The sequence below is a fragment of the Odontesthes bonariensis genome, chromosome 9, assembly GCF_027942865.1.
Source record: "Odontesthes bonariensis isolate fOdoBon6 chromosome 9, fOdoBon6.hap1, whole genome shotgun sequence".
NCBI lineage: Eukaryota > Metazoa > Chordata > Actinopteri > Atheriniformes > Atherinopsidae > Odontesthes > Odontesthes bonariensis.
In genome coordinates this window covers 34,232,993-34,260,506 of record NC_134514.1, presented here as the reverse complement: position 1 = coordinate 34,260,506, position 27,514 = coordinate 34,232,993, and the positions used below count along the sequence as shown (strand labels likewise).

General features: G+C 41.1%; 1 protein-coding gene across 8 annotated transcripts in view; it reads right to left on the bottom strand.

Moving 5' to 3' along the window:
- LOC142388626 (chloride channel protein 2-like) overlaps window positions 1–27,514 on the bottom strand; it is a 203,466-nt gene that overhangs the window by 114,465 nt on the left and 61,487 nt on the right. The window lies entirely within an intron of this gene.

The following is a 27,514-nucleotide window of genomic DNA, read 5'->3' as shown; positions in this document are numbered from 1 at the left end:
TGCAACCAAAATGGTCTTCCTGATTTTATGTATTCTCAAAAGCTGCCAGACTCAGTCTTAGCAGTACGCACAGGAATATTATTGGCTTTAAACTGCCCAAATCTCAACATTAAGTCAGACTCAAGTATGATGATCCACACATAAAAACTCTAGCCAAGAACTACATAACACACACAGACACACACACACACACACACACACACACACACACACACACACACAGGAGATGTCAAGTCAGCAGTACAAAAGACAGGAAGCAGAGAGTTTTGTTAACCACTCAGGCAGCAGCTCCACCTCCCATAATGCTCTTGGATGGCGGACAGGAACAGAGAAACTAATGATTTCCTCTTGCCCTCAACAAGGTTCCTAAACTAACCCAACAGGTCAGTCAGGGCCATGGAGGCCGATGTCAGCAGGAGAGAGATGCTGGTTTGCTCCATTTATGATAACAGTAACTACACAATAATACAACATTTATGATTCTGAAACCCTTCGTATTCATTTCCTTTCACTGGTTTAAAGACGTGGCCCTGTGATGGACTGGCGGCCTGTCCAGGGTGTACCCCGCCTCTCGCCCATTGACTGCTGGGATAGGCTCCAGCCCCCCCGTGACCCGACCTACGGATTCAGCGGTATAGAAAATGAATGGATGGATGGATGGTTTAAAGACCAAAACATTTTTTTTTTTTTTCTAAATTGGCCACCATCCTGAATTCAAAGCTAAATATTTGATATTTTTCAGAGCTGATCCAATGCTCAGAAAATATTACTCCCAAAATACTTGGACCACATGCACCTTGCATTAAAATCCTGTGGTGCACAGCTAAGGGGCAAAATCTAAGTGCTACAATGTCCAACTTTGTTTGAGACCATCTACTTTCTGTGTGCGATCGACTGCATTTAGTCATAATGGACCTGCAGTTTTCAGGTGGAAAACCGTAGATGGATTTTCAGTTGCAGGGTTTTATTGCAGTGTTTTCTCATTTTAAATGTTTAAGTCTTTAAAATTCCGTTTTACTGCTTTGTTGATGGTAGGGATGATGGAGTTCATGGTGGTATCGGCATTGTACCAAACAGCTGATTGAATAGTCACATTGTTGATTAATAATAATAATAACAACAACAATAACAGGAACTTTTCAGAGAGCAAGATAAAAAGTCAAAGACTAAAAATATATCAACTAAAATGCATAATAAATGATGAGAACATCACCCGTTGAAAAATCATTTTTATCTTCTGAACACCATGAATGTTTGAATGAATAATTAAAAGGAATAAATAGATAAGTTCATAAAGTTTATCAAGAGTTGAGTGGTGTTGGGATTGAAATACACTTTTAAAGTTTTCTTAGATGATTTTCACAGCTCATCCTAAAAAGGCGTCTGCTCTGTTTATCGGGACAACAATGAAAAAAGGCAGAACGCACACTTCCGATTTCACAATAAGGGCACTTCCCTCCTTACTTCATCAGCTTCTTCTATTTTCCTGCTCAGGTGTCCATATCTTATATTTCCATGTATATCAGGGTGAACCAGATACAGGAGGCAGGTGGGTGTTTCTTGGAATACGAATGATATTACCTGACAGAAGAGACTGTTTAGATAACATACAGGTATGAACATGCACGCACAGCCGCCCGCCCGCCCACACACACACAGCTGAACTTGTAAAACACGGTCTGCTATGATCACAAAGGCTTGCTGGCTATTTTCAGCACCGCACACACACACACACGCCTGTAAAGTTTGTATGAACAACAAAGACAGTTTAGTTGTGTTTCTTTGGGTCAGTGATCAGAGCACGTTGACTGACAGCAGCACAGGATTTTAAAATTGCAGAACTGTCAGTCGAAACAGGAGATCAAGGACATTTATGCAGTTCAATAAAGGCAATTCAAGTGACAGGGCAAAAGGATTAGAGTCATACTTCAGAGGGGCTAAAATCAAACTGTGTGAAATCGGGTTTGGTAGAATCTTATTGCACCTATTTGTGAAAAGGGGGGGCATTTTTCCCAGCACTGCAATCACATCTTGTACAAGTCCTGTCAATATTAAGTATGCTTAGTATTATGCTTGTCACTAAGGCCAATGAAGTTCCAGCAGTCTCAATCGCTGGTGTTAAAGCTAATATCAGTCCCCATACTGTATTCGATTTGGCATTGGACAGTCAACAGTGTCTCGTTGTCAATATTAAATTATAACAATATGCTTAAAAACTCTGAAAGCCTGGAAACAATGTGGGGAAATGCTTTTACCTTTGCTAAATTGTTGTTTTTAAAAGCTAAAGCTGATTCACATTCAAACCCACTCTGTAATACCAGATCTGACTTGTTCAAAAAGATTAATAGACTGAAAAGCAAAATGTAAAGGTTCCATATGGGAGTAGAGAAGGAATGACCTCAAACGGTGGGCAATGGAGGAAAAAATAAAAAAATAGAAAAAATAAAATCAAGAATGGAAACATTTGGGGAGTGATTTGGGGTTTCTGGCATCAAATGCCAACCACTGTTCACCCAAGATGCCATTCTGCATGGCATTCTCAGCCACATCCATGATGGTCCACCCTAAGTTTTAACTAAATAAGGAGACTTCAAAAGCGACGGAAACTTGAAGAACCCAAAAACAAGAGGGCAGAAATAGGCTTTCTCAGATGCACCCCCATTGAAACATGCATCTAACCAGAGGAAGAAAACAAACAGACCCATCCAGAACAAAGGCATTATTGCTTGAAAGCCTGTCATTATGTTGAGCATAGTCGAAAAAGGGTGCTTTGGCTGAGCCTGCCTGCCCGCTTTGGTTAATTGATCCCAGATGAATGGGTCGTCTTGCACTCACTGTTCATGCCATAGGGGCAAGGGAGAGGGCACGGGTGACAAATTGTGCCCGTTGAATCTCAAGTTTGCTAGAGGTCAATGGAGAACTCAGTTCATCTTGCTCTTCCTGACTCAAGCCTGCATCTATCAAATACTTTAATTTTGCCAAAGAAAAACCCAGAGATTCTGCAAAAGAAAGAGAAATAAAACAAACATTAAGTTTGCCATAGTCCTGAACAGAAATCCCAAGAAACTCAGGAAACAAAGAGCAACGAACCAACCAGGAACAGGGAGGGTGACGCCAACAAGGATCTGCAACGCACAAAGGGAACCACAGAGAGTTCAAATGCTCGGCGAACTACTGACAAATGTAAGGCAGGTGTGTGGCAGTCAGCGAAACAAGACCAGGTCGAGTAAGACAGATGGGAAGGGAAACTGAACAGAATCCCAAGACAACAAGCGCTTCCTAAATGAAACAGGAATCCTGCAGGATTTCTGGGGACGATCACGATGGCTGCAAACAGGATCGTCTGATGCAGATACCCATCACATGTTGTATTTGAAGTAGGCCTGGGCAATGATGACATTTTTTTATCTAATTAATCACATGATTTCCCTGATTAATCGCATTTGTACACAAAATCCAAAAATGAATTCAAAAGTATTGTATAGTTTTTAGCATTTAGTTTTATTTTAAATGTACTGTCATGAATGAAAGTGCCATAACATTTGATGTGCAAACACACTTTTACCATCAGCATTTTTATGTAGAAGCCTCGCTCCACTCTCCACTGTTGAATGACTTGCTGCTATCAGTTGTGTGTTTTGCCTTGAAGTGATATTTTAGACTGGAACTACTACCGTGAGAAGACAATTAAACTTGGCTGTAAATGCAAGAGGTTTTTTTAAATTTATTTTGAAATACGTGCTTTTATGTTGAAACAAGTAAAACAGGAAGTAGCGCCGGTTAGCTCCGTGAGCTTCACACAGAGATCGAGGAGCACCTGTAGCGGTGATGTTACCTGCTAGTTTATTTTAATGCATAAATGCGCGATAAAATATTTATCGGCGTTAAATAATTAAAGAAATAATATTAAGAAATAATACTTGCTTGCTTTAAATTCCAGTTCTGAGACCTAATGTTGCCCTCTAAAAGGCTTTGGTTGCAATAACAGCTCTCCTCTCCATTTAAAATGATATAACTTCCCTTTGGGATAAATCAAGTGTTTCTTCATTTAATTTATTTAAAAAATAAAAATGATCAGCAATCCTTTTCAGATTTTCCATTTTAACGACAACAAATCACATTTTTCAGGAGAAATATCAGCCCGTAAAAGGTGGACACTAAACCTATTGGATCACCCTTAGAAGGTAAGCCTGACCGGAGACAATTATACGGAAGCAAGAACGTTCCAAAAAACAAACAACACAAGAAAAAGCAAAAGCAACCAAAGGAAGCCAGAAGATCTTAACAAACACCAAGCTGACAAAAGCAGAAGGAAACCAAATTTCAAAGACAAGTAGTAAAGGAGACGAAAATACATGGCATGGAAATTCAAAGAATGAGATGGGCAATAAAACAGGGAACACAACAAACCCAAAAGACCAGATTAACTCCGAAACAAGGACACAGCATAACAGACCTACGAGACCATGGCGTCCAGATATAAAATGGTACGAGTAACTGGGAACAAACAGTTCATTCTGAAACTAGATACCTTGTAAATGGCTATTTGATGCAAGCCCAGAAATCCTGTCTGTTTCACAGCTTCAAGAGTACAGAAGTGAATCTCTTTTGCTGCAGTCTATATTTTTACTTAAATCTCTGGCTCCAACAGACACCAACATAGTTTACAGCCCCTTCAGTTCCACCTGTGACCAGGGCAGATATTGGCCCCTGTTCACTGCGATCATTTGACACGATTCTGTAACTTATCTTATCCCACAGAAAAGCATTTAATGCTGAGGTCTTGCTACAAGTTTTGACACTATCCATTAATCTTCAGCAAGACACGATGAAAGAACAGAGCCAAAATAATCTAAAAGCAAAGTGCCACACTCAGCACATTTAGAGCAAAACAACCAAATCTGACTGTACTGCAAACTACTGATTCATGTTAAAGGTAGGGTAGGAGATCCTGGATTTTGAGTCCAGCGAAGCTGCATTTTGAAAATACACAGGTCCAAAGTCCCAACCCTTTTCTTCACTTTCCCCCCGAAGGCACGCCTCTAGAGTACATGAACGCGCACGAGCACGAAGGTGCACGAGCGCTGTTCTGACAGCAAGCATCGATCGTTGCCGTATTTAGTATTTAGTATTTAGTTTATGCTAACTATACGTTTAATAATGCTAGGTGCTAGCCAAGCTGGGTCTAGTTTAGCTTCCTGCCAAGCTTCTGGACGTGTAATTCGTTCACGGAGCAGGGTACGCGCACAGGGGGGAGGAGGGGGAGGGAGGAGCAGATTGCAGTTTGATAGACGGCATCAGTATCCATTCATTGTGAATGGTCCGTTCACAATGATTGGATACTGTTTTTCCAAGATTGTACGTTCTAGAGGCCACTAAAACTTTTCATATTTGTGTCGAAACTTTTAATTAATTGGTTGCAATGGGGGTGTGAAGAGTATTTCAAGCAATATGTAAAAAAATGTTCCAGAAAAAGATCCCCTACCCCGCCTTTAAGTCAGTTTGAACCAAGAGACCAAGACGGAACTGTTTGTGCCGTGGAATTCAAAGCAGGACATGTCAGCAGATCTAACCTGAGAAATGTTGACGATCGCCTGAAAACCAAGTTCTCCACAGCAGATGACTTCAGCGGCACGGCAGCAAAAAAAAAAAAGTTTATTGTAAAATTAAACTTGAGACATCTACAATTTAACTTCATAATTAAACACAGTAGCTCGTAGGACAAGTTGCTGTTGAATATAAATGCACGTTTTTCCTAGAGTTGAGACTGATCCTATCCATTACTGTTATCAGGCCCAGATACTGACATCGTTCGCAGATCGGACATCAAACTAATACTGTTGCAGTATTAATGATTGGTTATCCATCATTTAAATAAATTCTTTTTTAGTTTAAACATTCTGCTCAGATGAAGGTGGAGCTCGCCACCATGAACCCGCTGCCAGAAACGCACATCCTGCTACAGAGTAGGCAGTCTACAAACTCAGCGTGTCCTTTACTCTGAGACATTTTAGTGTAGAAACAGAGAAACCTTCTTATGCGTGAGGTTAACGTGCCGCGGAGGAAGTTGTATGCAGCAGACACTCCGATGCTTTCCAGAGAAGCGATGAACTTCAGCAGACTGCAGAAAGGCTAAATGAAAACAGAAACGTTTCTCTCATTCGTCATTATGAGCAATCGACCAACTTTTGAGGAATATTCTGGATTTTACAGGCAGTTGGAAACCTTCCAGCCAGGTTAGATTTTATTCACTATCCAGAAAAACAGGGCAGCCTGCTGGATCTGAACAACCTTCAATGCAACCGTTATTACAGCTAGAAAAATTACAGCGGCATATCCGACAGTGCCAAGTGGTTTACTACAGCCTCATGTATGCTTACAAGATACCATTACCAACAAAAACAGCCATAAAAAGACTATGCACTAACTGTTCAGCCAAATGTACATTTTTAACTACTGTTATTATTGATCACTTATCTTTTATTTCCTTTGCTTGATTCTCGGTTATGATTGTCTTTTTTGTTTTTTTCCAATTTCTACATGACTTTGTTAAGCTTATACTTTTATCCAGGACAAAATGAAGGCTGAGCTTATTCTAATATTTTAGTTCAAGTAAATGAGCTCCCGCTCTCAATATCAGCACATGCATAAAATTCACGTGTAAGAGCTGGATCAGGACCCGAAAATTGTGGAGCATTTCTACGTTTGCCTTGCTTTGTATGAGCTTTGCATCATTTCTAGCATGAGCCAACACGACCACCACAGTGATGGAGGTTGTTCCAACACGGTTAGCAGCCATGGTTTGTGGGTCTGCTGACCCACAAAAAAAACAAAAAAGACCCACAACTCATCTTTTTCATTTTCACCTTCTGGATGCCGTGCTAACGTGTTGCTGTTTTTGGTGAGGTTTTATATCACGATCGTTGCTCTGCTTCGGCTTTAAGAATAAGCCATCTAAAGTGTTGTTGCCATGCCAGCTCACTTCCATACAGACAGAACACCAAAGGAGCTCTGAAGTGGTTGGTGTGCATCTGTGGCTGTTGAATTTGAGCATTACTCACTCAGCCAACAACTGAAGACATAACTATACAAAGACACATATTTCTCTAACACTTGTACAACTGAATCCTGTCAAAGACAACATGGAAGCACCGAGTGAGACAGCGGCCTGTATGACAGTGTGGCTCCGTTGGACACGGCATGGTTCAGTGCCAGTTACACACAAACCAGGCACAGCAAAGTGGGGACCCCAGGTGAGGGAATAAGAGCCTAAAACTTACATGAATGGAACATGGGAGCTGAAGGCACAAATAAACGCACAGCTCTCTACAACTCGCTTCAGCTAATCAGCTCCCTGACAGTGTGTGCAGATGAGCTGGTGTTCTCTCTTGATGATCAACCTTCCCTTTGAAAACATCCATCCATACCATAACAGGTACAAGCAGCAAGTCAACAATGGGCTGTTTTCTTTTTAAGCGCAAGTTTCAGTGAGTCGACAAATTTATGAGGGGTGGAAGGAAAGAGGAGATTTAAAAGAATCAATTAATCTAAAGGACAGATTGTGTGCAGGTAGTAAAGGGAGAGAGATGCAGAAGTGGGAATATGTGGGAAGGAGGAAGGGACTTAACTGGGTAACGCTTTGCCTTAACAAGGACAATTTGGTGGGAAAACACCATAAGCTGTTAAGATTTAAGTATTCGAGGAATGTCATGAACACAGCAGCACTTTTGTCCTTCTTCAAATGTGGCTTTCGCATTTTCAGATGTGGGCATAAAGAAAATTTTGCACTGTGTAAACTTCACAATGTCACTCTCAGGAACACTCTCATTGAATGTTATGGCTTAATAAACAAAATGGCGATCTGAATCCTGATCTAAATAAAATAAAAAAAATGAATAAGCACCGGCAGATTTACAGAGGTATACATCCAGTTGAATCATCTGGTCCTGACCAGGTCTTACTAAAGGAACTCCAACCTCAGATGAACAACCGCACATGACATATTACGCTGTGCCATTATTTATTGAACGAAAGCTGAGACAAAAACACAGAAGCAGTGTGTGAAAAACTAGGGCTGGGCGAGTTAACGCGATATAACGAGTTAACTTGTTAATCTTTTAACGCCGATAAATATTTTATCGCGCATTAACGCAGGTTTTATTATTGTAAAAGTCTGTTGCTTTCTGCTGCGGAACCCCCAAACATGGAGAAGGGTACGGAACTTTTACTCGGCCATTTTCATTTTAAAGTTGGACATCACCGCTACAGGTGCTCCTCGGTCCGTGTGTGAAGCTCACGGAGCTAACCGGCGCTAGTTCCTGTTTTACTTGTTTCAACATAAAAGCCTGCATTTCAAAATAAATTTAAAAAACTCCTGCATTTTAGAGATGCTTAACTCGAATCTTTTGGGCAATCCGGGCTGATCGGATCATTTCGAGGAGGGGATTCGAGTTGGACGGATCACTTGAATCACTTATTTAAAAAAAAAAAAAAAAAAAAAAAAAAAAAAAAAAAAACCTTTCTGCCGTTTAGTGGCTATGCGCCTCGCCTTTTTTTGTCCCATTTATCAATTCATTTTGATAAATCAAAGAGCAGCCTACGGCTACAAGTTCATTCATTTATTTTTGTCAAGTAATAATTCAGTGCCATTTTATCTGAAAGCCAGACACAACAGCTAGTGTGTGCATTTACACAGCGACAAATGTGGTAGCATTAGGTGAGGCAATGCTGAGTTTAGACCTACAAGTAAACAACATGGAATGATCTTGCCCTCCCTATATCACTGAATGATTATTTTTCAACGACTGTACAAGATGCATGAAGCCACGCTAACCGAGCCTGTAGCTGCCTGTAGCGAGGTACAGAGGCTTCAGCAGTCAGATGGGTCGACAATCCTTGCTGCCGGCAGAATCGAAACTTAAAAAGATCCGAGTTGGCATGGATCCGCTACTTGCCCGTCTGACCACTGAATCGCTGGCTCTGGGTGACTCAGCCAACTCGGATCTTTTTAAGTTTCGATTCTGTCTCGTGACTTGACGAGCGAGCGCCCGGTCGCGGCAGCAAGGATTTTCGCTGTCGGGCCGTGAGTCACCCAGGTGGTACGAGTCAGCGGGGATTCGTCCCTCACTGTAAGTAACGGACGGATCGCAAGTCAGGACGGATCAGTAGGGGGCATGGCTCACTCACGGGCTCGTGACAAACGGGGCGGGAGTTAGGTTTCTATTCACTCAGTGTGTGACTGTGTGTGACTGAACACCATGCTAAAGAATGACTGTAGCCTAGTAGGCAACTAAAGAGGGATATATATTCCGGTTTCATCATTTCTCTCACGACTAAGGTGCAAGAGCGCTGTAACTGCCATTTGTTGACATAATGAAATGCCGTCTGGCTCGACTTGGGCGGATCTTTTTTTTTTTTTTTTTTTTTTTTTTTTTTTTTTTAAGGCGGATCAAATGCATGCCACCATCCGGTCTGCCCGGGTGACGTATTTATCCGGGTTGAAAACCGGATAACCCGGATTTTGTTACAGCTCTACTGCATTTACAGCCAAGTTGAATTGTCTTATCACTGTAGTAGATCCCAGGGCCGTATTAAGTCAATGTGGTGCCCCTGGGCACTAAACCTCAAGTGCCCCTAGGCTACATTTTCAAACGTATTCATTCAAAATCAGTAACAATTAAAGCAGCATCCATCTATATACAGTATGTAGGATTATTCAAATATCTCCATTTAAAACCAATCAATTCAATTCACTATCAATCCAAACAGCATCCATATATTAAAATGTACAGATTCAAAATGTGTATCAATTCGAAGAGCATTTGTCTATATTGAAATATATTATCAATTCAAAGAGCATCCACCTATGCAGCACTAACAACACTCCTATTATCCAGGGGGACGTCATTGCCACAGCCGTCCCAGAGCACCATAAGTTGTCTCCCCGGAATGCCAAACCACGCACACTTAAAAACTTAATCAGGGTGCTTGCTCTTTTTCCAAATCAAAATTCCAGACTTTTTTAAAACTGATACTTTTTTCCCCCAAGACCTTAACTTTATGTACTTGTAACTTGTGTGCCTACTGCCTACTTCAGATTGTACCAACTGTGTTTATTAGAAATGTTAATTTTTATAGGCTAGTATTCAATGAACAAATGCATTATTCACAGTAAATTATGCTTTTACTGATGAAAACGTTTCAAAACATGAAAATCACAAGTACATGAATTTCACATCAAACAAGAGTCACAAAAACTATCTATAAAAATGAATGGATGGATGGATGAATGTATGTAGAATTCAGTCTCTTCACTCACATCTCATCCCATTAGGCTAATACAGTACGTGACCAGTTAGTAAAATTATAGTTTTATAGCCCACCTTCCTATTTCTCATTTCACAATGCCTTTGAGCATACAGTAACATTGTACCATACATTTATTTTCCATACTTTATTAAGACTTTCACACAAAATCCAAGACTTTTCAAGGTCTGGAAAACAGTGCTTCAAAATTCCATACTTATTAAGACTTTCAAGACTTGCGCAAGCACCCTGTTCATCATGGCCACAATGCGTCGCAACACCTCTCTCCAATACTTCGCCGCATCCTCTTTTTGTTGTCTGAGAACGACATCAACCGTACCGCATTCCGTGACCTCCTGAGAAGTGAGAGCAGACACTCGCGGTGGCTTGCGCTCTTCTCGTGGGCTGTGACTCTGTCCGGGTGTTTCCAGTCACTGTACCCCTCGGTGAAAGCATTTTGCTGCCCGGCCAGGCATTTACACGCAAAACAATACACCATGCCGGTTGAAGGGGAATAGATTAGCCAATCTCTAGACACTGACTGTTTGTTCGGCAGCTGGCATTGGAAGAGATCATTTGTAAGAAACCTGGTTTTCTTACCGTCGTGCCGTGCTGATGCTGCATATTTAGCCGCCCGGTTGTGGTAGATTGTGGGACCGTTAGCAATAGCCAGCTGGTTGTCAGCAGTTGTCGATGTTTTTATAAAGAAACGATCTAACACTGGAACATTTTTAATTGCCGCTAAACGCCTGGAGTCTTTTTATTTTTCTCTTCGCACAACCACTCAATTGATGTCTATCCATTTATTTTTATTTTTACCGCGTTTTTTAAAAAACATGATGCATTTCACCATAGGTGGACTGGCTCAACTGACAGGTTGAGGGAGGGGGGTTAATGTTCACATTAGGCCACTATTGCTCAGAATTATGATATATCGTTGCTGTTCTTATCACATTAGTTTTAATAATGAATTTTATATGAATATTTATGTCAAGTGTCAAGTGTAATCATTTTAAGTGTACAAACATTCATGAAAAAACTATTTTTAAAGTTTGTCGTGTGGTGCCCCCCCACTGGCTGTGAATGGTTGGTGCCCCTGGGCACTGTGCCGCAGGCCCATATAGTTAATCCGGCCTTGGTAGATCCAGTCTAAAATATCACTTAAAGGCAAAACACACAACTGATAGCAGCAAAGTCATTCAAGGAAACAGACAGTGGAGCGAGGCTTCTACATAAAAACTACATAAAGATGCTGATGTTAAAAGTGTGTTTGCACAACAAATGTTATGGCACTTTCATTCAGATGGCAGCACATTTAAAATAAAACTAAATGCTAAAAGCTATACACTACTTTTGAATAAATGTTTGGATTTTGCGTACAAATGCGATTAATCAGGGAAATCATGTGATTAATTAGATAAAAAATCTTAATCGTTGCCTATGAAAAACTAAATGATCCCTTACTGCTTCCACAAGAATTCAGAGGGTAAGTGGCAGCCAGGTGCTGCTGATCAATGCACTGATTAATTGATCATCAGTAGGTGTGAGCACCTCTATAAATGAATGATTGAATGAATAGCATTTATTGTCATTACACCTTACAGCATAACGAATAAAAGCAGAAGTTTGCTGGTCTGGAGCATTCAGGTGTGCGTTAACACGATGCCAAGGAGGAAAGACATCAGCAATGATCTTAGGGAAGCAATTGTTGCTGCCCATCAATCAGGGAAGGGTAAATTTCCAAACTATTTGGAGTCCATCGTTCCACAGAAATAAAGATTATTCATAAGTGGAAAACATTCAAGACAGCTGTCAATCGTCCCAGGAGTGGACGTCCCATAGCCTAGCAAGCCAGACCCGTACAGCAAAAAGCTGTACAGGGGTCTAGTGACGCTGGATAGCAGTGTGGGCGGGATAAACGGCTGTCTGTCAAGTTCAACGCCACGCAATAGGATGGCGCAATAACCAATCAGAGCGATGAAGAAGTTTTACGTAGTCAACGCGACGGAATGTACATTGTGGTCAGTAGTCTATGGCCTGAAAAGCTGATTTCTCTTAAGCTCTAAACTCTGTAAACTTTAGCAACATTTGAAACATTTTCAGGCGAGAAAGTAGTCGTTTAGATCCCCAAGGTGTTGAAAATCTGACAAAATACAGGCTATTTACAATTTTGTTCCCACGAATTCGGCGCTGCTAAAGCTAGCCGCAGTGAGCAACACACTTCCGGTTTGCCGTTTTGACTACTCTCGTCCCGTTAACGGAATTTGACCGTTCAAATGCCTTACCGGAGAGTTTTGTCAGCTCTGAGACGAAGATCGGCCCGCCGTCTTTGGTACATCATGCTCGCAATTGACTGGGGATTGCTCTCAGATGTAAGTTTACTTCGTTTCCCTATAAATCTAAAGAGAGTTTTTTTTTAACCCCTCTCTGGAACTACACACTGAAACGTCGCACCTCTGTCGTCACTAGGTAGACCGGCCTCCGACCCCGCTCCTCACGATTTGATTGGCTCGATTAAGTTTTGATTTGGAACCTTGCAAAACGACCACAAGTGACTAGACTAGCCCCGGAGCAAATTCCATTTGCGGCCGCTAGGGGCGTCTAGATTTCTAGGCTAGACGTCCCAGCAAGTTCAACTGCAAAAAAAAAACAAAGAGCTACATCTCAGACTCGACATGCCTCAGTTAACATGTTAGACGTTAAAGTGTTAGGAAGGTGTTAGGAAGACCAGCAATAGAATTAAAATCGAGAGAACCTGCACATGTGTTGGTACAGAGTTGAACCGTCCACAGTGCTGGCTCCAAATGATTGCAAAAGTCCATTACAACAGCTCTTGGTAGCCGCAAGCTTCCAAATAGGTACTCATCACTGTCTGCAAATAAATCTTCATGGTGAAGAAAGATTTGTTCCCCTCTGTGGGCACGACTGCAGCAACAGTAAATATGCCATTCTGTGAGCAGGCCTATTTATAGGCCACTTTGGCGTATAAAAAGGGTGGAACCACCTTGATTAATTGACTTAATGTAAATCAAAGGGCTGCTTTGTAAATTGCCAAAAGTTATTAAAAATATGACAAAAATATTACTGTAATTGCATTATTGTGTTTTAATGACCTGCCCAACAGAAGACAACACAAGCTCTTACTCTGTTCAAACTTGTCAGCACTTAAATGTGCGTAAGAGTACTCAGAGCATTTTTTCTAGCCCAAGAACAAAGAAGAAAGTGTGGAGGAGAAGGATGAAAGGAATCTACAGTAAATAAAGGTTTCTTATTCCTCCCGTGGGGCATCCCAGGAGGCAGCCAGAGTCTTGTGTGCTTGTGCCAGGCTGCCATGCCAACCCTGTGGGTCTTTCTCACACGGACCCAGAACTGCACAAACAGAAGGAAGAAAGGAAGGAAGGATGGATGGCCATATGATCAATATGCAGGGAAGCTGTAGGAGGTGTTTGAGAGAAGCAGCGTTGCAGTGATGGACAGACTAGAAGAAAGGTAAAGGGAGAAAAGAGGGGGGGGTCAGTGTGTGTGGATGGGAGGGTTTGGCACTGTACACTGAAACCGTCCCACAATGTGAGCTGAATTTAGATTTCAACTGTGCATTTAGTTGGAAAGAAAAAGAAAAAAAAAAAAAAAAGTGCAGCTGTGAACACTGGAGGAACGACCACTGATTGATGCGAGGGGCCTCACACCTGTCTGATGTCAGAGCATCGGATGTAGTAAACTACAGCGCACACAACTGTGCTTCAGTAATCAGTTCGAAACAGCAGAGTTGCAGCTGCACATTGGCATTAGTGCCACGTCTTCAGCAGAGAAACAAGGAAATCCACAGAAACTGCAAAGCTCTGATATTCACATGTGGACCGATTGCCTGTATATGTGTGTGTGAGGGTGTGTGTGGGTGTGCATGCGAGCAGCAGGTGCACTCTCCAAATCCATATTTACTTGGGCACACTCAGCACTACTGGCAAACTGCACTCCTGCTCCTTCCAATTACTTCACTTCATTCAACCTTTGTCCCTCCTTCCAAAGTTTAAAGCCACATTCGGCTTTGTTTTGAAAGCCCAAGCTGCCCACTTCCAAGTAATTTCACTAAGACCGCAACAGACCGATAACAAGATGGTACACAACCAAAACAATGACGACACTGTTTATGTGATCCAACTTTATTGCCCTTTCCCTGTAGAGGAAAAAAAAATGTTGAAAGTCCATCTGAATGTCGGAGCTTCACGATGGACTGCAAGTCTGTCAGTCATGGACATTTAAAGAACTTGCACTGTTTTCAGCTGCAAAAATCTAAACTGTCAAACATGAGTGAAACATTCCTCCCCCTCCCTTACTTGGATGAAAAACAAGAAATAGACATTAAACTAGAGGGAACCTAACTTTAGGCTGATTGGTCAACAATCGACTGATTGGGCAGGTTTGGTTAGCGCCTCTGCATGATGATGAGTTGAACTGAGGGGTTGCCTACAGTTTCCAGCTAAAGTGATTAAAGTCACTGTAAGCACGACCTTTAACGGTGGGAGAAAAAGGGCCTAACAGGAAAGAAACGGTGAACAGATCTGGTAGTTAAATCCTTTCTGCACACTTTGTCCCTCCATTTGTTCTCCTTCACGTAACTTCTGCCATGGTGTTAAATATTTGCTTTGTTTTGTCTGAGAGTAAACTTAACTGAGCTAATCTCATCTCGCGTGATAAAGCTGAGGAAGTTAAGCCCTTAAAAAGGCCTAAAAGTAATTTTGTGTGTGTGAACATGTGACCTTCTCTGTGCTTTCGTACCGACTGCATTTCTGCCGGAGCGACGAGGCGGAGCCCTCATCTGTAAGACTCAGTTAAAACTTCCTATAAACAATCTTTTCTGTGTGACCATAATTCATTAAAAGGCTTCTGTCCATCCCCAATATTGATTGAAACAGTATTTGTAACTATAAACTTAAAAGTATTTGTACCTTCTACCTTACGAGCCCTTCTTTGTTTCCTTTCCACCATTCCACCCGTCTTATCCTCCTTTTTCCTGTTCCCAGAGCTTCGTTTTCATAGATATTTTTCTGTTCTCCCATCTTCTTTAGCCTTGTTCGTCTTTCCTTCCCTTCTTCTAAAGCTCTTCTCCTTCATTTCAAACTTTATTTTATCTATATTATTTCCGTCTCCATCTTCCGCCATTATCGTTTTCTTGCCATACAATATCCTAATCTTTATTTAAAAATCACAGAATACAACTGAAAATATAGATGCCTTGTGCTGTATTTCTGATAGGTTGCCTGCTTGGCTCCTCATTTTATTGTTCTGTACCAATAAAACTTAAGACGGCTGATGTTGACATGCACCGTGTGTGAGTTTTCCCAAACTAGCTTACCTGCCATCAGTAACCCACGTCACTGACACCAGATTCATAATGGGTTTATCAACATAAATAACCAACCAGAGGAAACTGCTTAGGTCTGCTCATCTTTGCTTTTAAATCAGTTCACACTGGTTGGGAGGATCTCATTGCACTTATACTGACAGAGTGAGTTACAAATCAAAATGTTTCTTGTTCATATTCTGAGCTCACAGCAGTTTGAAGTGGCCTGGTTATGCAGCACTAAATAACACGATCAACTCTGCAGTAGGAGGAATAGCTCAGCTAGGGAGAGATTACATTCTGAGAAAACTCGGGGAACTCATTTCAACTTTATACTCATCATAATACTAGTACCCTAACTACGAGCTGTGTGGGATTTTAGGAGCATATGAGCTCAGCTTTAATAAGCAAAGTGAAAGGAGTGTTATTAAAGTGATGGGTTCGGGGTTGAGCTGGAGGTGTTGTGTGGTTTCGGTGTTCTGCTGATGGCTGCACCTTTGTCTCTACCACATACAAACCAGCTGATTGGATATGGTCTCAGTCAGCCTTTATTTCATTACAGATATTGACACAAAACTGGCCTGCCTCACAGTGAACAGTGTCCCTCCTCCCCCTGCACATCAAGCTGTGTGTGAACGTGTGTGTGTGTGTGTGTGTGTGTGTGTGTGAGAAAGACTCTGCAGCTGGCCGATTCTGAGCCCTCAGTGAGCCCTTGTTGTTCATCCTCTCACCTGGGTCTGTGTCCGACTTTCCCACGTGATGTTTTTCACCCCCCTTTCTCACACTCTGTGGAGTCCTGTTTATGTTATGACTCTCACATTTCAGCTGTATAGTGTCTTCTCATGATCTCTCAAACGCTGAAGGATCCCATTAACGTGCTGAATCAAGCTTTGTTGCCTTCTCTTTTGTCCGTGTCATGGATCTCAGCAGCTTGGTTTCCTTCTCGCCTACACTCTTACTTTGTGCCTCTGTCGCCCCTTTCCTCTTAAGATCCTTTAGTTTCTTCACTTTTTAACAGTTCTTGTGCATCACTCTCTCAGTACAGTTATTGTCACAGCTGTGTTTTCCTCCGTCAGACATCAGCGATGAGTCTGCTGGACAGTGTGTCCTGAGCTGTGTGCGTTTCTGTGAGATGGGCCCCGTACAGGGCAGTGCCACAGCAGCGTCTTCCCACGTCCCGACTGAGCACATGTGACTGGCAGAGTGGAGGAGAGAAGGAAACACAGGGTGTCATTGTGTATAAATGTTTTCTCCCTCCTTTCCTCCCTTTGCTTCACCCCTTTCTCACTGCCACTCGATTGTGTTTTCATACATCATTTCACCTTCAGTTCAGTGCTGCCATCTTAACAGGGAGATTCTGTGGTGACACAGTGGTACAACTTTACTGATGACACTGAATGGTGCCATAGGTAATATCAATAAGACCTGAGTTAGCCCCACTTACTCATATCAATCCTTCCTCTGCAGACCAGTTTAATATTTTATACCATTCTTGTATCTGAATTTGATAGATCACAGAACAATGGTAAAATATCAAATGTAACAGAACATTTTTGAGGATTTCAAATTCAACATCCGCATGTTGAAAAGATTAATGAGCCTGTAGCCAACAGGATTGATCTGCTTTTCTGTAAAAAAAAGCCTTTATCTGTTTTTTTTCCAGGTGTGATTTTAAGTGCCGTTTAGCATAAAAATGTGAACAACTCAAACTAACAGACCTTTTGTGAGAATGTAAAGGATACTTCTGAGAACTGGAACATTGCACAACTTCTTTGGATTACCTGTCCATTGCTTATTTAGCCTCTTGAAACAGTTTTATGGAGCTCAGACTGGGTTAAATGTTGCTTCAGGGCCAGATAAGAGAGCCTGAGCAGAGGATTTTCTTCCCCGTGCATCTTTACTCAGCTGAACTATTCTCCTAATGGAAATCTGTCAACCAGAACTTGTCCTGTACAGAAATGCCGGCTGTGGTGCCCTCATCCACACTCCTGAGTGTCCTGTGTCAGGGATGAATAGATAAAAATAGGACTGGTTTGGCTGAAGGGGAACATACTGTTATCAACATCGGGTTTAGATTTGAAAACTCCACATATTCCGGATCAAAATTTCCTGACAACTGGGTGGAGGGTTTTTTTTTGGGCCATTTAAAACTTCTTATTAACTTTGTTAGGGTTATCGCATAAGGCAAAAAATGACAATAACTGAACCATTAAAAGAGGACATATTGTATGATTGTTATATCATACAAGTGAAAAAGAAATGTCCTCATTTGACAAAAGTCATGATCTGTAATGGTACTTGATGTCATTTAATATAGTGCCTGACTACTATCAGAAATATAGTAGCATGTTCACGGAGAGAACATGCAAACTCCACACAGAGGGGCCGCAGCTGGGAACCCTCTTTGGTGTGTTGGTTTCCAGCGTCGCATCACAGCACAGTAGAGCCTCACTCTTCAAACCTCACTGCATAACTGATTACAAACACAAAACTGACAACTCACTATTTTCCTCCGAGTATGATTACTTCATCCATTTAAGAATTAATGACACTGAAGTTGTAGGGTTGAAGTTTTTGTTGTTTTTTCACCAACTGTTCAGGATGCACTTTGCTGGAGAGAGAGTTATTTTTGGCCGTCCTTGATTCACTCTGACCTTTGCAACACTTGAAGAGGTTTTTAAACCTCTTCAAGTGTTGCAAATGACTATTCCCCCCCCGCATCTGGCAAATAGTCACAGGGCTGAAGCACTTTACATGACAGGAAGATTGCTTCACACTGGTCTCATGGTAAAACAGTTAACCGACAGCTACCTCTGCGCTTTTTGAGAGGACAAATGGATGCTGAAAAAAGTAATGTAACGAGAAGTAAGCAGCAATGCAACGTGACACATTTCCCTTAAAAACACACCTGCATAGAGAATATATAGATCTAGGATTTTAAATGTGTAAAACTGTTCAACTCAATGAAAACGCCACAATTTCTGGCGATTATAAAAAAATAAGTATCTGGTAGCAGTGTCCATTAGTAGGTTTTCTGCCAAAGAAAATGACCAAAAATGTAAATAAATTCCAACATTATTTCATGTAAAAGAAAAATGCAGGCAAGCTGAATCATGATCACGGTCCGACTTCTTGACTTTGATTTAAAAAAAAACAAAAACAAGCATAACACTAAAGTAAAGGACAACTTATCAAGAGAGTGACCCGAGGAGGACGACAGAATTCATCTTTGTCAGTGTCACAGTTCCCAGTCTGTTGTTGTAGACTGTAGTCGTGATCAAACTGCCAACACGACACTGGCCAGTTACTTCTTTCCAACATGTGACCGGACTGGTCCCAGATCGGAGTTCGTGGTCAACAACAACAACAACAGGGTCAGAGTTCTGCAGCTGTCATTTGGGACAGATTTATAAGGGCGGTAATATTACCGTCTTAGTCATAAACTGTAACGGAGACGGACTCAAAGTGCAGTCTTTTGTCAAAGCGTAAGGCGAAGGGGTGAGCTGCAGGGATCGCGTCGCTGCTACTCAGAGATCTGAGATTTATTTATTTTTCAGACATTTACCATTTTCTGCAGAATCTGTTCAGACTTGCCGACAGTAGTCAGATATAGAGAGAGCTGAACCAATTGAAGGTGCATGCTGCAGGATCTTGTCTGCACAGGATTTCATGGTTTTAGGCAGGGATGTCCCGATCCAATCACGTGATCGGAAATCGGGGGCGATCATGTGGTTTCTGCCTCAACCGGTATCGGACTTTTCATCCCGAACAGTGATCAGATATGTAGCCTATCTATATATGTATATTTATTCTCATTATTTATTTATTTTTTTAAATCAGAACTATATATATATATATATATATATATATATATATATATATATATATATTTTTTTATTTATTTATTTATTTTTTTTTAAATTGGAAAAAATAACAGCTTAGTATTTACTGTTATGTGGTACAGAGTCAGACCGTCTCAACCATAGACATAATATACGTAGACGCCTCAGACTGACGCTGTCTATTGGAGCTGACGTATCAGCGCGGTTGCCATCTTGGATGGGTCTCCAATGCCTCCACATTACATTAATTTCGACTGAGGAAGGTGTATATCCCCAACTACAATAATCATAACTCCCCGAATTGTTATGTCTGTGGTCTTAATTACCAACAGAAACAGGGCACGCGGCATGACGTCACTTTGCTGCGTGCCGTAAAGCAAAGCAGAACACGGCGGCAGCTTGCAGCTGGGGGCCGAATGTCTGTGGTGTGGAGGTATTTTAAAGTGGATGACAAAAACGTTGTGATTGCAAACTGTGAGATATGCAAAACTTGGGATTTCAAAAGGTGGCAAGGACATCACTAACATCCTTGATGAGAACAGGAACAGGCTCAAACCTGACAAGGTTGATGTTTGAGATGTTGGTTTTTAATTTAAAAAAAAAAAAAAAAACTTACATTTCCTTCTCTGAAGCCAGAGGAGGAGAGTAAGAATTAGGAGTGCAGTTCCGAAAAGCGCATTACTGGCCTTACTTTATAACACTGTGCCACTTTTATTTGCTTATTTGTTTACATGCCTGCCAGGTATTTCAAGTTGAGCTGCTGCTCGTTTTTATATTAGACATTGTTGCACTAAACTCCAATGTGAAGAATTTGTTTATTACTTGATTACTTTTGTTGTTCAAGCTACCTCACAGAAGTGCTCTGTTTATAAGTGTTAAATGATAAAATAAGTGAATAATATGAAAAGAAATTAATTTAAAATAAATAAAAAAATAAAAATCAGGGACATCCTGGATCCGTTTCTTCGCCGTTCTTCATTTTTTTTTAATGTACTGTAGAAGTATCGGATTGGGACTCGGTATCGGCAGATTTTTAAAAATCAAATGACTCTGACTCAAAAAATCCTCATCCCTAGTTTTAGGCCACAGTGAGAAGACTGTTCGTCCTCTGAACACATGGAGCAGAGTTACCTTCACCCCTGCACCTTTATTGGAACACGCTCAAATTTACAGAGATACGCGGTGGGATCCCATCAAAATGCACCATAAGTAGTTCACTGATCCAGGTGAATAACAGTCATTAAAGTGTGCCAAACACACACACACACACACACACCTCAACCCCCCAAAAGCTTGAAGCTCTGCTTTTCATGAAAGTATTGTCAATAAGAATGATGGAAAAACGTGAGCCAACTCTGAGGAGGTGGACACACGCAGCTTAACTGTCCACTTTAACAAAAATTTGTCAGCACAGTTCACATCAATACAGATTTCCACCTCTAATCTCTTCTAACCCTTTCATGCCTCCTAAATATGATGAGTGTGATTAACTGTGAAACAAAATGTGGGAACCTGGTTGTACCCTCACTGCATTACACAGGTTTAACTGGAACACCCGTTTCTGCCACCGCATTGATCCGTCTTAATGGCAGCTCCAACAGGTGGCTACACCTGAATACGTCTCAACTGGGAAAGAACCTTTAAAAAAAAAATTAAAAAAACAACAAGGGGTGTAACAGGGACATAGTTGTGCTGTAATAAATATATAAAGATGACGATGCCAGTAAGTTTGTGTCCGTAGTGAAAGTGCGCACACAGACAACTCATCGAATCGATCTTCTTTGATTTAGCCAACCTGCGCCCCATCAGACAGGCTGTGGTTACTGTGTGCTGCTGACTGCTGCAGATACTCCTGAGGAGGGCTGTAGCGATACACTAATCTCACGATACAATACGATGCACGATATTCAGCCAACGATACGATTCGATACACTGGCATCATTTTCTGGGAGAAAAAAAAAAGGGACAGTGTGATTTGACATGAATCGTCACTGATTGGACTGGTGGTCCAACCTTTGAACCGAAAGGACAACACAGCCAGACAAACAGAAACAAACGAACATGTCACATGAGAGCTATGCACTTTATACAACATTTTTATGAACCAATTTATCACCGTTTTGTATAATGTGACCCCCTGGCATTGTATTGTATTACCTTAATGTTCTGCATTTTCACTAAATGTAACAACTTTTCAATAAAGTTTGCTTTTTAAAAAAAATGAATAAATAAAAAAAATAACAATAATGAAAAAAGAAAAAATTATAAAATGATACTCGCAGCAGAAGAAAAAACAAACAAAAAAAAACAATACTTTACCAGGAAACATCAATATATATCGCAGTATCGATAAAATTGCTCACCCCTACTCCTGAGGTGTACACGGTTCTTGCTGCTTGGAGTAGTGTGGTTACAGGCTGTACATGAAGGGAGTTCACATTCATATTTCTGTGATTAGTAAAAAGAGAGAGACACAAAACAGCTGCATATTTAATTTCCCTGCATCTATGCATGTGCATGTGTGCTGTACTTCTTGGAGGTCTACAGACACTTCATAGAGTCATCTTGTACTCGCGGATACCTGAGGCAATCAGTGAGGTTCACAAACACCTGTCACTAACACCCCAATCTATACACACTCACACACACAAACCCTTCGATCCAGTGTAAATAAGACCTCTACTCTGGCTGACAAGATAATAAGCAGAGAGGTGCTAGCTAATGAAACTCAAGCTTGCTGGGTCAAAGGAAGTTTTTTGGTCTTCTTTTATTGAGTACAAAAGGTTATGCGTGTAAAGAACCAACACATTTTTAAATCAGCAGACAAAGCACGGTTGCACCATTTGTCCCCATCTCTTTACGAACTTGTAAATAATCATCCGTCTTCTTTCCAACTCATTATGAACTCATCTATTGTTACACTGAGCCAAACTGTGTGTGAGGCGGAAACATTTGTATGCAGAAGTGTCTATAGTGTAACCATTGGTTTCATGCAAGCCAAAATTAGCTCAACCCCCGAATACTGACAATCCCACAATAACCAAGTCAGACTGATACTTTCAACTGAGCACGTGCAGAAAAATAAAAACGCAACCTACAATTCCTTCTCATTCAAAAGAAGGTGAGTCATAACTTGGATGTTAGGTAAGAACAGTTTAAAAAAAAAAAAAAGCTTTTCAATTTCTGTTTAACTGCAGTGTATGGAACTTCGATGCCAGTCCAGTCTTTATTTCAGCGACAGGTTCAAAACAGCACAGAGTCGATCTGAATGTCTTATAAAGTATTAGCACACTTTTTGACCAGAATTTATCATTTGACTCGCATATAAAACAGGTTTCCAGGACTGCTTTCTTTCATCTTCGTAATATTGTTAGAATCAGGAACATCTTGTCTCAGAGTGATGCAGAAAAACTAGTTCATGCATTTGTTACATCAAGATTGGACTACTGTAATTCTTTATTATTGGGCTGTCCCACATATTCTCTGAAAAGCCTTCAGTTGATCCAAAATGCTGCAGCCAGAGTTTTGATGAGAACTAACAGGAGAGATCATATTTCTCCAGTTTTAGCTTCTCTTCATTGGCTCCCTGTTAAATTCAGAATAGAATTTAAGATTCTTCTCCTTACATATAAAGCTCTTAATGACCGAGCTCCATCATATCTTAAAGATCTCATTATAAGATATTTTCCTAACAGAGCACTTCATTCCCAAACTGCAGGTTTACTTGAGGTTCCCAGAGTTTCTAAAAGTAGAATGGGAGGCAGAGCCTTCAGTTATCAGGCCGCTCTCTTGTGGAATAAGCTGCCAGTAAATGTCCGGGAAGCAGACACCCTTTCCACTTTTAAGACCAGGCTTAAAACTTTCCTTTCTGATAAAGCTTATAGTTAGGGATGGCTCAGGTGATCCTGAAACATCCCATAGTTAAGCTGTTATAGGCCTAGACTGCTGGGGGAGCTCATCTGTCACACCTTTCCTCACTTTACTCTCTTTTTCCCCCCCGTTTAATTTCTCAAATGATATTATGTACATGTGACATTATTGTGGTCATTAACTCGTGTTTCCCTGTTCCAACATATATCCTTTGAATGGTGTTACAGTGGTTTTTTCCCCCCCTTTCTGTCTTCTCAAACCCCAGCTGGTCGAGGCGGATGGCCACCCTGTCTGAGTCTGGTTCTGCCAGAGGTTTCTTCCTGTTAAAAGGGAGTCGTTCTTTTCCACAGTCGCCTCAGGCACGCTCAGGACGGGAGATTGGACTGAAGACAAGTTTTGGTGCAATCTGTTGGTTTCCTTAGCTAGGAAACTAATTTTGGATTGGCTCTATATGAATGAATTGGATTATTTTATAATTAATTATGATTACAATTAATTGAATTCCGATTGGCTTGAATTTGACTTTATTATTTAAGTGCCTTGAGATGACATTTGTTGTATTTGGCGCTATATAAATAAAACTGAATTGAACTCATCAGTTCATCAGAGATGAAACTAATGACATCTGATTTTACTCACTTCTTTATATCCTGCCATCTTTTCATAATCCAACTGAAACGGCTTACAGATAACCTGCAGAGCCACTGGATTACAACTTAACCTGCATGTGTGTCAATATCAAATTCAATCTTTAACAACTCTTCAACTGCTAAATGATCTATGGACACACATGTAAACAGCAAGGACTGTCTGCTCCTCCAAGGTTAAAAGGACTAAAGCTCTGAAATATATTACTTGTGATCTAAACTACATGTCTTCTGTTTTCTTGTTCTTACTTTAGATTAAATTGTGTTGCTTTCCTCTAGTTCCTTTGAACTATTTACAGTGTTAAAAAAAAAAAGGCCACATCTGAGACAAATCAGTGATTTGACAGATCGATGGCTGCACAGTAATGACCCAGTCTGAATATTTTGCATGTTTTATAGTTCAAGGAGTTGGCAGGAGAAAAATTGTAGCGAGAGAAGCTCCAGCCAACCAGAGCATAAGAGGTGAGGTCAGGTGACCCAAACAAACATCCAACCAGCATGATGGAGAGCACAGTGAAGAAGCTACACTCACCTCAGGAAACTGGATAGGACTGGGGTAAACACTGGCGAAAAGATTACCGGATTTTTCCAGCATGGAATATCACTACAGACTCAATAGAAACTTAAAAAAAAAAAAAAAAAAAAAAGCTAGTAGTTTGTAACCCCCTCCGTCACAGGTCAGCCATGTAGTTTGAACACAACTACTTCAAGAGTAACCCTGAACCTGGAGTGAATGCTCATCTCTTTGAGCTGCATCAGTGTTTGTCTTTCTTTCAGTTGCTCCCCTCTCTCATTTCCATGGCATGTTCAATTTAAACATCTATTATTAGAAAACACAAACAGTGTGCCATTAAGCAAGTCTTCTTATTCCTGACTTCTTCTTTGTTTGTTCAACTTTTGCCCTTTAACTTTGCACACTATATTCACCTTTTTTCTTTCGCATTTTTGAGCTGTGTTTTGTGAGCCATCGTAATTCAGTCGTTTTTAGTGTATTCTAGTTAAGCTTTTACCTCTTACACAGCCTTTTGGTGGTTTTTAACCAACATCTACAGTCAGTAGACGATGATAGAACAAATGGATTAACGCAGCATGTGCACTGTACCACTCGTCAAATTTTGTAGTCGGCGGTCTTTGACAAAGTACTCTGAAGCAAAACTGCAGCATGACAGATGCACACATGACGACAGCAGCCCAGTATCTCCACAGAGTCACACAAGGCTGTACCAGAACCAAAGACACACTTAACATGGTAGGGAAGGTATGCCACTACAGTCCAACATCTAGACCTGTGCCTGACTATGAAACCAATCAGTTGGTTAAACTACAGCCATGTCTTAAAGACACAAAGACCTGGATGACTCAGAACTTCAGACAAAACTGAAGTTGTTGTATTTGGACCTGGGCGCTTCAGGAAGAAACTATCTCACTATATAGTTACTCCAGATGGCATTTCCTTGGCTTCTATTCGATAGCTCATAAAGGCTGATATTGTACTCTAGTAGGACTAGTTGCTGATGCTCATAAACACTACACTGATACTCTGACATTTATTTTGGGGAGACTCATTCGGTTGTTAAGTCAGAGCAATAAAAACATCATCATTTATAAACTGAAGCACAAATAAAAACATAAAAGTATGACAGACTGACAGAACTGTCAGTTAACGCAGCTGAAGCTGATGCCCGGGTTTTACTGGCAGTTCATGCTCAGAACCTTTAAGCTCAGTGTAAAAGATGCAGGGCTGAAATAATCTTTTTGCTCCAGGAAAAAAAAAAAAAAAAGAAAAGCTGGGCTGGGCTGGGCTGTTTGAGTTCTGGTGCCGTTGGCTAAAATGCATCTTCTGACTCGGGACAGTTTTATGGCGGTTAGCGCTAGGGGTGTGCAAAATAATCGTCATGACGATGCATCGCGATTCTAATTTTCGCAATCTACTGCATCGATTCTGGACGCCAAGTATCGATTATTTAAAAAAAGAAAAAAAAAAATTTAATTTTTTTTTTCTTATGCCTTTAATGATAGGACACATGTAATTGATACATTTCGCTGCAAGGGATGTTTGCAATATATATATATATATATATATATATATATATATAGTTATAGTTTTATAAAGCCTATGCACTTTTTTTGTCTGTACTGATCATCCCTATTTTGTTATTTTAAGTTTTCACATCGTGATAGAATCGCATCGTGGCATGTGAATCGTGACTCAAATCGAATCGTGACTTCTTTGCCAATACCCACCCCTAGTTAGCGCAGAGAACCATGAGACTCTGAAGTTAAACTCCAGGTTTTAAGTCCACACAGCACGTCTATAAAATCAACATGGCCAGCTCACGCATAGTCACTAAAGCTAATTAAATGGTGTGTGCAGGTTTAAATGTGTGAGTGTAAATGAATCAATTGTTGGGCATTAAACACTTTCCCTGCTGAAGCAATTCAGGTCCTGTGCGATTATCCACGTAAAGGCCCTGTACCACTGTTGCGTATGAGAGAAGCGTATGAGTTGCGTATGAAAATTAATAATATAATTTTCATACGCACGAAAAGTCCTTGAAAATAAAGAATGACTAGCGTATGAGTAGCATATGAACTGCGCATGCCCAGCGTACGTTTCAACGCGCCTATATCAGCAGCCTTTCCACATTGCTCCATTATTGCAGTAGACAACGCGCTATCAACATCTCTCGAGACATTCATCTCGATCATGCCTCCCAAGAAGCAATCGTCGTTTGCCCGGGCCCTGGCCGAGGAAAAGGCAAAAAAACACAAGAATCATTCTCACCCAAACCTGCTGAAATGCCTGATGCACCTGCGGCTGATGAGTTACATGCTTCTGAGCGATCAAGATCCCCAACTCCTCCTCCTGACCGCTCCCGTGAATCGTCGGTTGTCTGCCGCCTCCATCTCCGCCCGTCTTGCGGAGATGGAGGCGGCAGACGGGCGGAGGCTATAAATACGCTAGCTGTACGGTACACCTTCATGCCAACATATGGCAATTTATGTCCAGCGTTCTCGACCTATCAGTAACGTACCTATATCGTACCTCTAGCCGTATGCCTATTGTATGCTTAGCGTATTAACCATACGCACAAAAGTTTTGAGCATGTTCAAAAATTTATTTCTGCCTCAGCGTATGCCAACGTGCTTGAAACGTATGCAACCTATGCCTAACGTTCCCCTGGCGTATGTCAGCGTATACCAGCGTATGAGTGATCATTTTCATACGCAACTCATATGCTTCTCTCATACGCAACAGTGTGACAGGGCCTTAAGTATGTCACACAGCAGTAAAATGCATTCTGAGGATGCAAAATCCTGGAATGGTTTCAAATAAAAAAAGTAGAATGGGAGGCAGAGCCTTCAGTTATCAGGCCCCTCTCTTGTAGAATTACCTGCCAGTAAATGTCCAGGAAGCAGACACCCTTTCCACTTTTAAGAGGCTTAAAACTTTCCTTTCTGATAAAGCTTATAGTTGGGGATGGCTCAGGTGATCCTGAAACATCCCA